General features: G+C 49.1%; 1 protein-coding gene across 3 annotated transcripts in view; it reads left to right on the forward strand.

Moving 5' to 3' along the window:
• Positions 1 to 6,152: 6,152 nt before the first annotated feature.
• Positions 6,153 to 17,762, forward strand: part of LTF (lactotransferrin) — a 47,471-nt gene continuing 35,861 nt past the window's right edge. For all 3 annotated transcript variants that reach the window (XM_082637794.1, XM_082637795.1, XM_082637796.1), the window contains exon 1: positions 6,153 to 6,351. The gene's annotated coding sequence lies outside the window, so the exon portion shown is untranslated. The remainder of the gene's footprint in view (positions 6,352 to 17,762) is intronic.

Raw genomic sequence — 17,762 nt, forward strand, 5'->3', positions numbered from 1 at the left:
GGTTCAGACGCACTCTCCCTTTATGTCCCTGGACTGGGCTCGTGGACCAGGTCTTTGCCCCAAGGACAAAGGTCAGTTGATGCTGGCTCCAAGTTCCGAGAACAGCACTAGGCTCCACAGGGAATTTCGAAAGACACGGAATGCATGGCTTCATCCAGTAAAATATTACCAAAGGAGGGCCCTGGACTCCGTGTCAGGACGGGTGGATCTCAGCCTGGCTCTGCTATTTGCCCACCTTTAACTGGGAACACACCTTTTTACCTCCGAAGCACTATAGATGGTGGAGACAGGCTGCAGTTTCCCTTTCTAGAAGTAACATTTGAAAATCCCTGTCCATTGGGATGCTGTGCTCACGATCCGGGAGGAGAGACGCAAAGAAGGACACGGCCATCCTGGGACCTTGCTCAAATCCCTTCATCCTCGCTCTTGCTCTTCACTTCCTCGCTTGCGCCAAGTCTCTGTGGGACCATGTTTCACAGACACTAAGCTGTCCAAGGCAACTCCCAAGCCCACTCTTCCACCCATTGGAGACCAAAGCTGTTGTAGTTCCCATGCCCCGGAGATGAGGCTACAAAGTCCCCACGTGGGTGGGAGGCCATGGCCACACCCCGAGGTGCTTCATCATCCCCTACTTCCTCCAGGAGAGGCTAGGGAAAGAGGAAGGAGAGAGGAGCGGGGCTGATGCCGGGGTGGGTGCTAAAGCAGGAGACACTACCTCTCATGAGGAAAGCCCTGCCCTCAGCGAGTCCTCCAGCCTGGCAGCTCCTACCTCAGCTCAGGCCCGCAGAACAGCCTCTGTCCTGGCCTGCCGGCGCCTCCAGGGCTGCTTGAGCCACTTTCCACACTGCAGCTGCGGGTCTTTCCAGAGGCGGAAACCCCCACCTACATGGGGCTATAGCATGGCATTCAGACCCCTCACAGGCCAGCCCTGCCTTTCCACCAGCTTTAGCCCTGCCAGGCTCATGCTCCCCCAAGGCCATATCCGCGCCTCCACCCTAAACCCCAGCCCCGCACTCCGGGCCATCCTCTGAACACTCCTGCCCTCCCTGCCCTCCTGCCTTGTGTGCAGATCCACCCCACCCAGAGCACCCACCTTCCCTCCCTCCTAGGGCTCCTGCTCACCTTCAGGTTGTAGGGCCCGCTCAGTACATGTTCCACTGTCCACTCCCTGGTCCTGCCTGGTGTTAACTGAAGAAATTCCTGTGCCCGCCTCCTAACTGCTGCTGAAGAAAGAGATCTCCTGAAGGGGAGAATGGCCTCCTCCTTTTCCCCTGCAGTTGAACAAATGCAAATACCCTTCTGCAGCGTAAAGCTCATTCAGATAACAAGGGGGTGACCAGAGAATATTTAAACAAAGGATCCATCTGACTTTGTAGCTGGTGTGAAATATTGTGTGAAAATGTCATATCCTGGGCTTCCCTGGTGGCGCAGTGGTTGAGAGTCCGCCTGCCGATGCAGGGGACACGGGTTCGTGTCCTGGTCTGGGAAGATCCCACATGCCGCGGAGTGGCTGGGCCCGTGAGCCACGGCCGCTGAGCCTGCGCATCCGGAGCCTGTGCTCCGCAACAGTGAGAGGCCCACGTACCGCAAAAAAAAAAAAAAAAAAAAAAAAAAAGTCATATCCTGCTCTGTTTCACTAAAACCACCTTTGAAAATAATTATGTTAAGGAGATCTTGAAAGATACCCAGATAGTGTTTCTGGGTCATGTAAAGATTACCTTTAGCCGCTTGCTCTGGTGAGAATATTCTAATTTGAAAACTGTGCGCTTAAATGATATAAATATTTGAACACAAGTATTAAAGAGTGTGAGAGTGTTTGTCGCAATTAAATTAACATAGGCTGAATGGCTTCTTCTCTCTAACTACCATGAGTAACATCACTTACCTGTTTTTCCAGAGAATTCTGGGTTTCTGGGGTAGGGGTGGGGTATGCCAAGGCCTGGGAAAGCTCCGTGGGGCTGAAGAGAAGATAGCGGGATATTCATATTCGTGTCTCACAGGGACACTACTAGTCCCAGCCCCAGAAGTTCTCATTGAGTTGATCTGGGCATCAGCGTTTCTAAACAGCTCCCCAAGTGCTTCTGATGCTCGGTTACGGTGGAGACCACACGAGGAAGCGGAAGGGAAGGGAAACCTGGAGAGATCCTGGTAGCAATCACACGAGAGGGAGACGGAGGTGTCCCTCCTTCCCGCAAGGTTTACAGAGCCTGCTTTTGGGGGAACCAGTCCTAGGACTGCGTGGTGGCATCCACCAGCTGGGTCAGGCACTGGCAGTCTGAGCAGTGGGCTGTAGACGGAAAAGGAAGGTACAGAAGCGGGAGGGAGGGAGGCAGTGGGGGTGGGTGGGGAGGAAAAGGAAGATGGGGGAGGGGGAGGGGCTGGCCATGGCAGCATTTGGCAACCTCACAGGCACCTCTTTCCCGCCCTCTGCTGCCGCACCAGAGTTCCGCTCCTTCAACAGCAGGCCCACCCTGGGCCATCTGAGTCTGCCCTCCTCACCCTCCAGTTTTGTTTCTCTATATTACTTGGCTCGGGTCACAAATTAACCAGATTTGGGGAGCCCGCTTAATCAATTTCTCTCTTTCAAATTCTTTTTCTGTACTCCTCCCACGTACTCTCAACCTCGGGGCAGATTAGGAGAAGATTTAGGAAGAGGGTGAGGGTACAGGGGAGAGTCTGGACTGGAAGTCAGGGGTCTTTGGTCTGTGTGGCAGTGAACAAGTGGCTTCAGGCTTTTGGAGGATGAAATGTGCCTTTTATGTGGAAGGATTCTAGGTGTGCCTGGTACAGAGAAGAGCCCTTAGATGCTGGTCTCATTTAAAAAAAATTTTTTTTTGCGGTACGCGGGCCTCTCACTGTTGTGGCCTCTCCTGTTGCGGAGCACAGGCTCCGGACGCGCAGGCTCACCATTCTGTATTTATCTTTTTGGGGATTTGTTTTTAAATCACGTCCTGACATAGCCTTAGTTTCTAGGAAACAACCAATTTGAAATAGGAGAGCAGGGAATTTTTATCCACCCAGACAGTGCTTGGGTGCTCAAGAATTACTTGAATAAATGTTAAATGAATTCTGTCCAAATTCTGTTGCCGCTCTGTAGAACAATCCCAATCCGGGGCCTGGGGGTGAGGTGAGGGAGGAATGGGCATGGTCCTGCAATTGCTCCTGTCGGTTTTTCCAGGGCAACGGTCCACAGCTTCCCAATCTGTGGCATCATTTCCATTTTCTCTCTAATAATTTGCCTCTTTTTCTGTTGGGTCTTGCTGGGACGTGTAATCATCCCTGATCTATCCATCCCAAAATAATGCCCTCTTTCAGAGTCCCAGCTTTAAGAGCCTTTGGGACAGGACAGGACTCTTTTTCAAATCTGGCCACCTTAGCCTCTAGGATCTTATTCCCCAAGGAAATTGCTCTTTAAGTCAACTTTAACACGAATGTCTTCCACGGTTTTTCTTTCATTTTGCTCCGTCCCTGTCCTGTGCTGAGTGCAAGAAGAAGAAGAAGAAGAAGAAAAAAAGCTTTGTAAACCAATTTAGTTCCTCCTTCAGACTGATAAAACCCTAACCAGTCTCCTAATCAGTAATTAATTCCTAAGAACAGAATTTTCCATCTTTGGGACTTTTAAAAGTTCCATTTGAACTTCCGTTTTTATTATCATTCAACTGAGAATTTTTTTACTTCTCATTAAGACAACTTGCTCTCTATATTATAAAAGTTCTCATTACTGATTATCTGTTTGTTGACTGAAATTCACCATCCCTGTGAGTTAAAATTCAGAGCCTGGGCCAGGGCTAATGTAATGAACAATCCAGAATGAATGTGAGACCAAGTGACTGGCCACACGAATGCCTTCCTGAGCACAGCAGTTGAGGCAGCTCAGTGGGACCTACTGACATCTGGATGAGATGTACAGACCAATGCGGTACTCAGGAGTGCTCTGAGCCCCGAGGTACCTGACTGCAGAGCTCCCAGCCTGCTCTGGCCGTGAAAATGGAGACCCCCGTAGTGGGCAGGGACCCTCACTGCTCAGCCCCTTTGTCTTCTCTTGGAGCATCTTTATTTGTGTTTTGAGTTTTAGTTTTTCATAATTCTGTTGTTAATGGTGCAAAAAAAAAGTGAAAACTTAAATGACCATTTAAAAAAAAATAAAAATTATTATTAAAATGTTTAACACAGCCCTCTGTTTCTGTTAAGGTAATTAAACAAGGAGTCCGTTAGACTGAGGTGGTTTTTCTGCCTTGGTAGTCTTTGTAAGCAAACTGAAACCTCAGCCAGAATCAATGCACTGGAATCTGAGAAAACGAAACTTAAGAACAACCTATCACAAATAGCCAACTAGGCTTTCCCAAATTAGGCAACCACGTAAGCTATAGCCAATCAAATAGTATCCTTGTTTAGCTTCTGTGTCTTCTCTAAAAAAGCCTCCCCCAGCCCCTGTCGGCGGAGCATAGCCAGCCAACCTTCAGTTTGGTGCTGCCTGATTCCAGTTGATATATGCTCAATCTCTTTAAAATTTTAATGTGCCTCAGTTTATCTTTTAACATTTCTTTTCCCCAATAGTATGTATGTGAGACTTATCCATGTTGTGCCATGCCGCCATAATTTATTGATTCCTAATCGTGTATATTCCATTGAATGAAAATCGCAATGTATTTATCCACACCAGTGTTTGCTTATTACAAATAACAGGACTATGCATATTCTTAAGACATGTCTTCTTATGCACCTTTATATGCCTTTTTTTTGGTGTATGGTCAGGCCACTCAAGATGGCTCTCTGTACCTCCTCTGCCCTACCAGTGTCTGCTTCACCTATATCTTACACACGACTGACCTTCCTAAACTCCTGCCCCCGCCCCAGCTGGTGATTGTTCTTATCAAAGGGGCGGTGAGGGGCGTGTCCCTCCGCTGGTTTCCCTGGTAACTAATGAGCCCACCTGACATCAATTCCCCTGTAACTGGTAATCTCCCCTTCCCCTCCGCCCCCGGAACGAAGACTGCCACCATGTTCCTTTCCCCCCAGTCCACCGCACACAGTGGGGTGTCGCTCCAGGACCTTGCTTCAGATGTGTAAGCTCCCCCATCCATGACACCACTGACGTCTCTGTTGCTGACTCCGGGCTCTTTCTTTGGTCTTGAAGTGGGGCAGGCACAGGCCTTGTAGGTCTGTGGGGTGCAGTCCAACAGTTGGGTAGATAAGCCAGTTTTTTAAAAGTTTATGAGTGTTTCAATTGCTCTAATCCTCACCAGCACTTGGAATTGTCCTGCCACCAGCCCAGAGGTAGGGCCACCAACCTGAGTCTGCATTTCTCATCCCACTGGCCTTGGTCCCAAGGTGTCATAATTGGGCTGCTTTATTAATTTAGGACACATTCCTCTGGGGCCGAGGCTAACCTTCTCTCCCAGAGGGAGTGCTCCTAGGGCAGCAGAAGAGTCAATAAAAAACTAAAATAATCTAAGAGTAACTCTAAGGTATAAGGAAACTTAGGGCTGAGGGAGAATCCTTGAGGGAGGACAAACTTGGAAGGGCTTCGGGTCTCCTTGGAGAAGGTGCGGTCAGCCCAGGGATAGCAGAGACGTTCACTGGGAGCCATGGGGCCAGGAGGCCTTCTGAGTGCCTGAGCCACGTGGAGGCTTGAACAGGGGCTGCAGCTCAACGTGTGTCCCTGGACTTGGAGAGGAAGTCCGGGTGCCAGCGCACAGGATGCCACGCAGGCTGCGCGGGGCTCCCGGCTCTGTATGGAGAAGGCTCTGGAAAAGGTCATCACCAGACCCAGGCTGCAAATGGGCAGCCCAGACTGCCTGTCCTTACGCCCACCCTGCCCTCCCCTGGCCCTCACTGGAACTGGCAGGAGGACGCCTTTCTCCTGCAATGTCCTTCCGGCGCCCTCTACTGAGAAAGCTCACCATCACGCTCACTCTGGAATTCCAGCTCAGTGCACATGCTGAAGGGTGCATTCAGAGCTGGGAGGTGGTAAGTTGATGATTGACACAAACTTTATACAAATGCATGACATGACCTCATTGAAGCGGCTGGCGGGAAAAGGGGCTGATCTGAGTCACTTTAGAAAACAGTGTTTTGCCTGGAAATTGTAAGGCTAAAGATGAAAGGAGCTGTAAAGAGCATACTCTAATTGGTAAATCTGTTTCCCAGAGGGCTGCAATTCCGAAATTGCTTCACAGGTGTGCTGGGGTAGAACAAAGAAGTAAATGGATGATAGAAGGTTGTGTATACCGCAGGGGAGGGAAGTTACACACAAGGAAGGAAGGCTGGAGTGAATCCTGAGGACGGGATAGACTGGAGACATCAGTATGCAGCTCAGTACGTGCACAGCTGGCTAGATACAGAAACAATGTGAGTACATCTGTGTACTTTACATGTATGACTTTTACGTATATTACCTCACTCTGCTGAGACAGCCCAGTAGCAACAAGTATACCTGGTGTTAAGGCTTTGATTTCTGACTATCATTGTCCAGTGAAAGGAAGGAAGGCAGGCTTGGTAAAATGGCTGATTCTAGGCCCGGGTCGGGGAACATAAGACGAGCCTGTAGCATCTTGTGGTGTCAGAAAATAAGGAGGTTCTCGAAAAAACAAAAGGATGGGAGCATGCCAAAAGGTTGCGGGAACCAACCTGAAACAGATCCCAACAGCCAAAGCTGTAACCAACATTTTCCCAATGGGCCAGGCACAGTGCCAAGGTTTTTAAAAAATATAAATATTGAATCCTTGCTACAGCCCTGTGAGATTTTTACTCCCATTTTAGAGATGAGAAAACTGACGTTCGAAGAGGTGAATTAGAAATGCCTCTCCTGTAGCCCAGGTGCACTGTTGGAAGCTGAAGGCTGCCATTCATCTTGTGGCTGGTCTATGTCGTCCCCACGTTCCAGGTGCCTGGCCCGTCTGAGGCCATCCCTTTCCAACCTTGGCATCATTTCTCCCTCGGGCCTTTCCTCCCACCGCAGCGTGAAAGGGCACTGCTGTGGGTAAGAAAGCAGGAAACCAGGCTGCTTCCTCCTTCCTGCCCAGCCTGAGAGTGGGGATGGGGGTCTGTCAGAGGGGCCACAGGAGGGTGGGCTTTCCCTGCAGAGGACCTCCCCCGAGGTGGAGCACAGCTGCTCCTTGTAGCAGCAGGCTCTCTTCACAGAACCCAAACACCTGTGCTCACTCCTTCTCTCACTTCTAGAGGACAGGCCAGCCCTCTTCCTTGGCTGTGACAGGCCTTAAAAGATTCCGAGGAAGGTTCCCCAGGACATTTTCTCTTCTAAGTTCCTTCCTGAGCCCTTTGCATGGCGGGTGGCAGTTCTGGTTGTATCTCACTGAAGTCCTCCCAGCTTCAATTCAGACCGCTGCCTCAGCCCCAACCTCCCTGGGGAAGAGAGCCCGGGATACCTTGGTTCCCACCTAGCCAATGGTAGCGACAATTAATGCACCACAAATGGCCAGCATCACAGCAATGAACCCTGACCCAAAAGTTTGAGGGAGATGACGTAGGAAGAACCACTTCACAGGTGTGACGGCCAACACCCATGGGAGCAAAGGAGCCAGTCGGCATAAGTGGGTTCTCTAAAGGAGGAGGCGCTGGGCACAGAAAGGGTGTGGCTTGAGGGCTTCCTAGGGGGCAGGTACCTCCTGCAGTCTCTTTCCTCTGAGGAGGACCCCTACTCTCCTTAGGAGCCGCGTGGGTCCTCAGAACCCCACCCCACTCCCACCAGCCTCAGCCTGTGACCTTGGCATCCCTGCTTGGTGATTGACATTAAGCAAGTGGGTGGTCCTCCATTGCCACCAGCAGCTGTCACAGGAACTGTGGGGACATCCTGCCCTGCAGGGCTCCCTGCTTGCCACCAGTTCTCCTTCTTTGCCCCACACCCCATTCCCGCTCTCTCTTTCTCCCCAGCAGAAAGCTCTACTTCCCGCCCCAGTGGACAGTGTCTTGCAGGCCTCATGGCTGGTCTGGGCCCAGAGCACAACCGGAACCCAGGAGAACAAAGCCTGGAGCCCAGCCAGCAGACCTGTCATCACCCTCCAGGCTGCCTGCCTCTGGCTCAGCCAGCTTGCACCCCTGAGCTTTCTTTTCCCAGCTTCCCTGGTCCCCGATCCAGCTGAGCGCTGGACTGAGGTCTGACTTGATCCAGAATTTACTCCACAAAAGGAAAGGAAGAAGGCTTGCTCCTCCTGGGGCTGGCAGGGGCTTGGGAGAGCAGGAGGCTGGCCAGGGAGGAAGCACGGCCTTGGAGCCAGACCCAGAGGTCATGGACACTCTTTCCAGTCTGGAGCTAGCTCAGCAGCCCCCAAGGGCATGGAAAAGTTGGCCTCTCTGCCCCAAGGCGGCAGGTTCTTGCCCTGCTTGACTCGAGGTGGGTGGGGCTGGGGGCGAGAGATGAGACAGATTGTGGAACTCGAGGTGTCAGCATTTGCTGGGAACATTTGACTCGATTTTTCATTTGTTTCCTTATTCCTCCTGTGGACCCCTTTGATGTCCCTGCTTCGTCAGCCACAGCTAATTTCGATTAACAGCAATATGCTGGGGGCCCCAGATTACGAAGGCTCAGTGCCAGTGTGGGAGGGAGGTGAACACTGGCAGAACATTCAGGCCCTTCTTGGCACTGCCTTTGCAGCAGAGACACAAAGTTTCCTAGGGGAGTAATGGGGGTGAGGAGAGCACAGCTCCCGGGGCCTGAGGCTGCCTAGAGGGCGCTTTGGTGTCACCTCGCCCCTGAGCCTTGGTGTCCTCATCTGTGAGATGGGCAGAGTGATGGCAGGACCTACCTCGCAGGGGTGGCTCAGGATCCAATGTGTTGTGCACACACAGCGTCCAGAGCAGCACCTGTCGCTGTGCTCAGGTGTTGGGCAGAGTCTGCCAGACATGCTCGTTTCTTTTCCTCTCCCTCCCTCCCTCCTTCTCTCCCTTCCGTCCTTCTCCTGAGCCCAGGCCCAGCTCAAACACCATCCCACTGTGACTTGGGTAACCACAACTTTTGTCCATTTACAAATATCCATCCCCTTCCTCTCCCCTCCCCTTTCTCTCTTCAGCCACTGTCAAGGGTTGACTTCTGAGGGAGGAGGTTGTTTATCAAGGAAAGATTTGCCCTGCAGGTTCCAGAGGGCCTCCCAGCGCAGCATTTTTGACACATCCCCTTTGGGAGATGCAGTTGTTTGCCTTCATGCTGGTGGCATTTAAAAATAAACATTTAATTGATGTACAACCTACGTGTAGAAAAGTGCATGGTTAATACATGTACAGCTAGGTGAGTTATCACAAGATGAACACCCTCATGTAATCACCACTCAAATCAAGAAAAAACCCTAGGGGCTTCCCTGGTGGCGCAGTGGTTGAGAGTCCTCCTGCCGATGCAGGGGACACGGGTTCGTGCCCCGGTCTGGGAAGATCCCACATGCCGCGGAGCGGCTGGGCCCTTGAGCCATTGCCGCTGAGCCTGCACATCCGGAGCCTGTACTCCGCAACGGGAGAGGCCACAACAGTGAGAGGCCGGTGTACCGCAAAAAAAAAAAAAGAAAAAACCCTATATTACCAGCACCCTGAAGCCCCACTCCTGCCCCACCGATCACTTTCCCACCCCTTCTGCCTAAAGTTTCCACTCTCCTATCTTGTGACATCATAGGCTCATCTGACGTGTTCTTGAGCTTTATATAAACACACTCAGAGCTATGCACAAAGGTAGACACACCTTTGTGTCCGACCTCTTTCACTCAGCATTGTATTTTTGAGATTCAGCCCTGTTATAGTGGGTAGCAGCAATTCTTGTTGCCTTATAATTTATTTTTCCTGTCTACCACTAAGAGACATTTTGAATGTTAGGGGTAATGCTCCTGTGAACATTCCTGTTTGTGCTTTTGGTGCCCATGTGTACACAGTTCTATTAGGTGTACACTTAGGCAGTACTGCACAGGAGCTGGCTCATCTGGGTTCATGAAAACCAGCTGGTAGATTGCCAGGAGCTTGCAGAATTTTGCCCCACTCCGACCCTTTTCCCTTGCATTCCTGTCGTTCTCGATGTTATTTATGTCTATTGTATCTGTTTGGCAGGAACACTGTGTAACATGATATTACTCATCTCTTCCCGACTCCAGATTCAGTGATGTCCATCCACGTTGGCAATGCGAAATCAGTCACCTTGGAAATTGGCAAATGCTACAAATCAGGGCTTAATAGATTGTTGTTTTTTTATTGATTGTCTAGAGTTAGACTTAAGAAAGTGATAGAGAAAATGTCCACAATGCAGATTAAACTAATAAGTGTGTCATCTCTGTAGCTATAACATCATAAATAGCACAAACAATTGAGAAAATATTTTTCAATTATATAGTACTGGAAAACGATTATGTATCTGATTCAGGAAAGACATTGCTCACATCACCGACAAATAAGTGAAGTTCTGACATGCTTCTAGTCGTTTCTCTTTCATCTTGCTCTTTAACATGAAAAAATACATCAAACAATAGTCATGCTGGAATTACACTCCCAGAACCCGTTATTAAGCACTTAGCAGCCCAGCCCTGGTCATGGGGCTTATTGTGCTTTAGCTGATACTGCCAAATGGTTCTCCAAATGGGTTGTACCCATTCATATGTCTGTTTGTGGGGTTTTAAACAAAATTCAGTTGTACTTTGTAGTCCTATCTCAGGACCAGCAGTTTCCTAGAAACTGAGGCCCTGGCGGAGCAAACTAGCTGACACAGGCTGGGTGATAATTATCCGCAAAAGATTCCATAAGCAAACGCTACTTCCATAGGGCCGCTTGCTGACGTGTGATCTGGGCAGGGAGGTGGGCTGCAGGAAGGAAGAGTTCACGCAGGTGCAGCTACTCGGCTTCCTGGAGGGGGCTGCCCTTTGCTGGCTCTGAGAATTTGAGTGAGGAGTGGAGGCACCAGGCGTCAGGGCAGGAACAGCCTGTGAGCACTGCAGGGCAAGGAGTATGGCTGGAGTATCTTCCCATAAACAATGGCAGAGGGCACAGAGCTGGGGACAACTCCACTGGTAGCTGTATCCCTACTGTCCGGGTCTCCTGTCCTTTACGTATCAGCCCCATGGCCCACCTGGAAGGAAGCCTGAACTAGGCTGTCCCTGGGGCAGAAGCCCAGCGTGAGAAAGCTCCGCTCCTTCTCAAGGCTTCTCTCATGGGTTTAATTCTCACATCTTAACGGATCACTGCTCAGCTCTGATCTCAGTAAATTCTTTAGTGCACTGAAATCTGTGGCCAACACAAAGTGGCCCATAAAATGATGAATAAACACTGTCCAAAAATGCACACAAGCCCTTCTGAAGCTTGTGAATGCACCCATTGTTCTCCCTGCAGCCAGGGTAGATGTTTCCTTCTCTTTCGCTCAGGGATAAGCCAACAATCAATCACAAAGCAGTGTTAGTCATGAAATTCGCAGAGGCAGGCTCTGTGCTAGATGTGGACCATACAGAGAAACACTTCAGCCCTTCCGGGTCCCTGTGCAAGGAAGGAACCGACATGCATGGAACAGTGCCGATAAGCTGAAGGCTTGAAGGGAGATTGTCTGCACTCCACTGCTGCAGGCATGGGTAGGGCAGAGGCAGAAGGGTCAGAGTGGGGCTTGAGGGGCCATTAGGAAAGTTGTCCCAGGCTCCTAACACGTAAGAATGATCCATCAACATGATACAGAGTGTTTCATGAGGCCCTGGAGTTGGACAGTGTTTTGGATAATTAGACATCAGCATTATCCTGGGGAGAAAATGGATCCATGGCCCCCAAAATAATTTTAAATAAAGCTCCAGACCTCTGCATTTGACTCCTGCAGTACCAGTGCATTCTGAGTGATGGTGAGTCAGGGAGCTTCCTCTCTCACAAGTCCATCTGGAGGTCCAGGGGTCTGTCAATCTGATGGTGTCCAGAATGGAACTTCTGGTCCACCCCCTCCCAATCTGTTCCATCCACAGTCTTCCAAATCTCAGTTAATGGAAGTCCATCCTTTAGCTTCTCAGGCCAAGCACCTTGGAGTCATCTTCCACTCCTGACCTTCACACCCCATATCCCCTGGTAATGTAAGCAAATCCCATGGTGTCCACCTATCAAATGTGCCTAGAATTCAACCTGTCTTTCCACTTCCCCGCTGCTGCACCCCAGGCGAAGCTGTCTCATCTCTGTCTCTGATTATCGCTGAGCCTCGGCAATTGCCTCTCTGCTCCCTCTCAGTCTATTTTTAGCCCCCCACCCCGCAGTGGCTCCTACCTTCCCAGAGTAAAAGAGGGAGTTCCTCCACTTACCCACAAGGCCCCACAATTCCTGGTCCCTATACTCTCTCTCTCAGTCACTTGGTTCCAGCAAGGCCACCTTGTGGAGGTTGTTGGAAGATGCCAGAGTGAGGGTGTGTGGGGACTTTCCCTGCCCCTTTCAGAGCTGCCACAGGTGGGAGGCAGACTCCCTCTCCCATTTATAGGGCACTGAGCACAGGCATGGTCTTCCATGCCTTTTCCTGGACATTCTCATCTCCCATCATGGTAACTGCCTGCTCACTTGTTTGTTGCCGTTGGGGGCAGGGACCAGGTCTGGTTCATTTTGGTGACACAGCCCTTGACAAGTGCCTGGACCAGAATAAATGCTCAGTGAGGATGTTTTTAACTGAAAGGAACCCTACTCCTCCCCTAGTGCAAGGAGTCAGGAAGCCAGATTCTACCTAGCCCTCCCTGGGCGAGTCTGGGCAGGCCACATGCCCCCTCTGGGCTTAGAGACCCTACTTGTAAAATAGCATCAAAGGAAACATTCAACTGTGAGAGTGTCTGATTTTTTTGGTTCAAGTTATTTCATAGGAACAACCTCAAGACAGAATATTTCCAAATATCCAGGAAATTGCTCACTTCTCTGACTCTTTCCTCCATTTGCAAATAGCCATCGTGCTCTGCTTCATCTAGCACGTCCCCAGGCTTTGCTACCAGTTCCTCATTCTATGAATCATCTTCTGCCTTTAAACCCTCATCTTGGCCATCTGGCATCCATGTTGCATCCTGCTGCTGCTTCCTCAACAAGGTGAACCATTCCCAATGACTAGGGAATGATGGTTCAGAACAAGCTAGTCCTGGACTCACCCCTCAGTCCGTGGCACTCTCTGCAGCCCCTGCAAAGCACATCACCTGTCCTTAGTCACCAACATAGTGACCCTCAGCTCTTGAGAAAGTGGCCAAGTGACCACATGGGCTCTGGGAAATCGTTCCTTGTAGCCCAGAGAATTTTGGAGGTAGGAGCAGAGGTAGGACCTAAGAGTCAGGAGACAGCTGACTGGAAGACGGATTAGAAAATGCCAAGATGAGCCACTGAGGCTGCTAGGAGGGGCCTTAGAATTAATAAATGAATTTAATGAGGTTGCCAGATATAAGGATAATATCCAAAAATAGATTGCATTTGTAATACTAGCAAGTATTATGAAACAAAATAAAAATCAGAAAATGAAAAAAAAGGATGATCTCATTAACATAATGTTCAATGAGAGGAACCAGATACAAGAAAATACATATTGTATGATTCAATTTACATAAAGTTCAAACAGAGGCAAAAGTAAACTATAGTGTTAAAAATTAGAATAGTAGTTAACTTTGGGGACAGAAAGAGGGTGTTGGTTTGAGTGGAGGTATAAAGAGGCTTCTGAAAATTGGCAATGTTTTCTTTTTAGACCTGAGTGGTGGTTACATAAGTGTTCTTTTTGGGATAATCTATTGAGCTGTACACTTACAGTTTTACACTTTTCTGTATGACAGTCATTTTTTAAAAAGTTAAAAAAAGACTCCTTGGCCAGCTTGAGTAGGTGATCTACAATTTAAGTCAGTTGGCTATAGCCAGATCAAAAGAGCCATGGGATTCAAGAATAGCCCTTTGCAGGACAGTATGGGAGGGGAAAAGGGAGATGTGAGGGAGGAGAGAGCCAGAAGAAAGTGATCTCATTTCACAGGGGGCTTCTGCAAAGAATAATGGGTTCTCCTTCTCTCTCTCCGTCTCTGTCCCTGTGTGTGTGTCTCCCCTATATCTGAACATTCACACCTGCGTTTCTCAAAATGTTGGCTTGGCTGCTTGTTTTAAAACTACTTAGGTTCTTATTCAAAGTTATGACTTCGTTGTCTTTTGGGAGGAACTCAAGCTCCCCATTTCTGACTCTTTGACCCATTGATTATTTGGAAGCGTGAAGCTTAGTTTCTGAGTGTTTGGAGGTGTTCCTATCTCTGTTCTTGATTTCTAGTTTGATTTAATTGTGATCAAACACATTTTGTACGATTTAAATTCTTTTAAATTTGTTGAAGTTTGTTTTATGTCCCAGGATGTGGTCTATCTTGGTAAATGTTCTATGGACACTTGAGGAGAATGTGTATTCTGCTGTTGTTGGGCAGTGTTCCATAAATGTTGATTAGATCTCTGTTGGTGGTGGTGTTGGATTGGTCCTTACCCTTGCTGATTTGCTGTCTCCCTGTTCTATCAGTTGTTGAGAGAGGAGTTTGATGCTTCCAACTATAATTATAAATTTATCTATTTCTCCTTTTAGTTCTATCAGCTCTGTTTTTTGGTGCATACCCATTTAGGATTGTTATGATCTCTTGGTGGGTTGACTCTTACCATTATGTAATATTCCAAGCTGCCCCTAATAATTTTCTTTGCTCTGAATTTGACTTTATCTGATATTAATACAGTCACTCCTACTTTCTTTTTTATTAACATTTACATGGTATTTATATTTCCATTCTTTTATTTTCAACCTAGATATGTTTTTATATATTTTAGTGAGTTTCTTGTAGACAGCCAATGCAGGGTTGTTTTTTTAAAACACTCTGCCAATCTCAGTCTTTTAATTGGAATAGTTAGACTATTTATAGTTGATATAATTATTGATATATTAGGGTTAAGTCTGTCATTTTATTTTAATTTTTGTTTGTTTTCCCTATTTTTACATTTTCACTGTTTTCTTTTACCTACTGTCTTGTGGGTTACTTAAACATTTTTTAGAATTCCATTTTGATTTATCTATAGTGTTTTTTTTTTTTTGATGTGGACCATTTTTAAAGTCTTTATTGAATTTGTTACATTATTGCTTCTGTTTTATGTTTTGGTTTTTTGGCTGCGAGGATGCGTGATCTTAGCTCCCCAGCTGGAGATCAAACCCGCACCCCCTGCATTGGAAAGTGAAGTCTTAACCACTGGACCACCAGGGAAGTCCCTATCTATAGTGTTTTTGAGTGTATCTCTTTGTATAGTTTATGTAGTGGTTGCTCTAGGTATTACTTCACACACACAATTTATCACAATATACTGGCCTGTTAGGTTGAATATGGACCCCAGAGATATACATGTCCTGATTCCTGGAACCTATAAGTATGTTACCTCACGTGGCAAAAGGGACTTTGCAGATATGATTGGATTACAGATCTTGAAATGGGGAGATTATCCTGGTGGGCCCAATGTAACCACAAGGGTTTTTATAAGAAGGAAGCAGGAGAGTCAGCGTGAGAGACTGAGATACGATGATGGAAACAGAAGTGGGAGTGAGGTGGGGCCAAGATGCAAGGAATATGGTGGGCCTCTAGAAGATGGAAAAGGCCAGGAAGTGGGCTCCTCTGGAGTCTCCAGAAGGAGCACAGCCTGGTGTTCTTTAGCCCACTGAGGATAACTTGAACCTCTACCTTTACAACTTTAAGATGATTCATTCATATTGTTTAAACCACTATATCTATCATCTCCAGGGTTTAAGCTGTACTTAGCAGGAGGAACAGGGAGATATGTGCCTATTCAATCTTTGTCCAGCACTGGAAGTTGGGTGTGCTGCTTTGGGGTGTTGGTGGGATTTCAGGCTGAGTTGTCTGGTTCATGGCTGAGCGCACCTCCAAGTAGGCGTGAGATCTGGGTGGGCAATACAGTTCTGGGGGTTTTCACACAGAGTGGGTTGTTTAATCCAAAGGGGGAAAGGGATGAGATTCCTTAGGGACAGAGTGTAGTGGCGGGGGGAGAGCAGGGGAGATGACTTGGAACCATTGTTAGCTCTGTGGTTCTGAAAGATTCCCTCGGGGATGGACCGCAGTGGGGGAGCCGTGAGGCAAGGGAGTGGTCAGGAGCCCAGGCAGGAGCCCAGGGCCATCTTGTGACCATGGAAGAGAAAGGAACGTGTGGACATAAGGACAGAATGAAGAAAGAATGGGTGCATTTGGGCCCTGGATCACACATAGTGGGTGAAGGAGAAAGGGAATCAGAAAGACACACAAGTATCAACCCGGAGAGACTGAGAACATGGGCCCAGCCCTACCAGACTGGAGTGAAGAGAAGACCACAAGGAAGGGCAGGGGTTCTGGGGCACGGGGTGTGGGCACAAGGAGAAAGGGCAGGAAGGACAAGCAGAGAAGCTCTTGATTGCTGAGTTTCCTTTACAAATGGGGCAACATTGGGCAACAGCGCTATTGGTTCAGAGCCCTTGCTCTCCTGTCCCCCAGCCCCCTCCCCTCAGAGTCCCCCACAAACACCACAGCTCCAGGGGGTCAGCTCTCTTTTCAAGAGGGCCAACCAGGTGGCTGAACTTTAAGAATCTTTTCCTGAATGGATTTTTGGAAATTAATTCTCGCTGGAGGAAGATTTTGCTCAGGGTCAAGGTCGGCTTGGTAGATCAAGAAAAGGAGGCATCCTGCAACCCCCGTACCCCTCCTCTCACTCTCAGTATGAACACACAGGAGGTTAAGGATGAGTGGACAGGATGCCTGGAGGGAACCCTGGGCTAGTGCCTGCTGAGCAACCTTGGGAGAGTGTCATTTCCAGGATAAGACACACTTGTAGGATAAATGCCACAGCTCACGGTCAAGCACCTCCTGAAGGGCCCTGGGTTTGTGCTATTTTTACTTCTGGTTGCAGCTGAATAGAAGATGCATAGGAATAAAAGGAGGACCGAGTTGGCTAGAATCTAGAGCTGGAAGGGAATGGAAAGGGCGTGTCCCCACGGAAGACCCGCCTGGCAGGTGCTAGTGAGAGGCCCTAGGCTGCCAAGGACCCCTCTGGAGATTCCAACAAGCCTTTGACTGCAAACTAACCCACTAAGTTGAAAGCACCTCTGGCCTTGAAAGGGAGGCACATGAGGGTTTGGGGGTGTCTGGAACCCTGCCTCCACGGTTCTCCCAGCTCATCATTGGCATTTCCCTGGTGCTCTCCTGCTGCCCTCTTTTTGTCTTTGGAAGCTGATGTGGGGAGGAAAGAGGCCTTTTGGTAGAAGTAGGTCCTAGCTTCCCTGTAGGAGAGTGCTGGGTGCCGGGGTTGATGGAAGAATCTCCTCTTCAGCCTTTCCCATCCACTCCCTGCTGCCATGTTTTTACTGACCCTACTCAGGACACCAGCAGGCAGGTGCTGCACAGCACAGGGTGGGGGCACTTCTCAACTCTCCTGTGCTTTTGTTCAGGGCCCCTCCTCCTCTGTTCCATTAAATGAGGTCTTGGGTTCTACTCAGCTCTGATGTTCCTGCTCCCTCCTAAGGTCCGAGGCAGGACCAGAATGTCCCCCCTGCTGGGAGGCCCCTGCAGGGCACAGGGTAGGGAGGAGGAAGGATGGGTGCAGCCACCCCCCACCACCCTGTGCTGGGGCTTCTTCCCATCTCCTGGGGGATGAGAAGGGTGCCATCAATTAGAATTGTAATCAAAGGATTTGGTGCCGGGGGGTTTCTTGGCTTCTCACCCCAGCTTTCTCCACACTCACTCAGTCAACAAGCCCTCAGTGAGGCTCTTCCTGGGCCAGAGATGGGTCAGCCACAGACCCTTCCCCCTGGAGCTCAG

This window comes from Mesoplodon mirus (assembly GCF_964341445.2).
Source record: "Mesoplodon mirus genome assembly, chromosome: 12".
In the NCBI taxonomy this organism is placed as follows: domain Eukaryota; kingdom Metazoa; phylum Chordata; class Mammalia; order Artiodactyla; family Ziphiidae; genus Mesoplodon; species Mesoplodon mirus.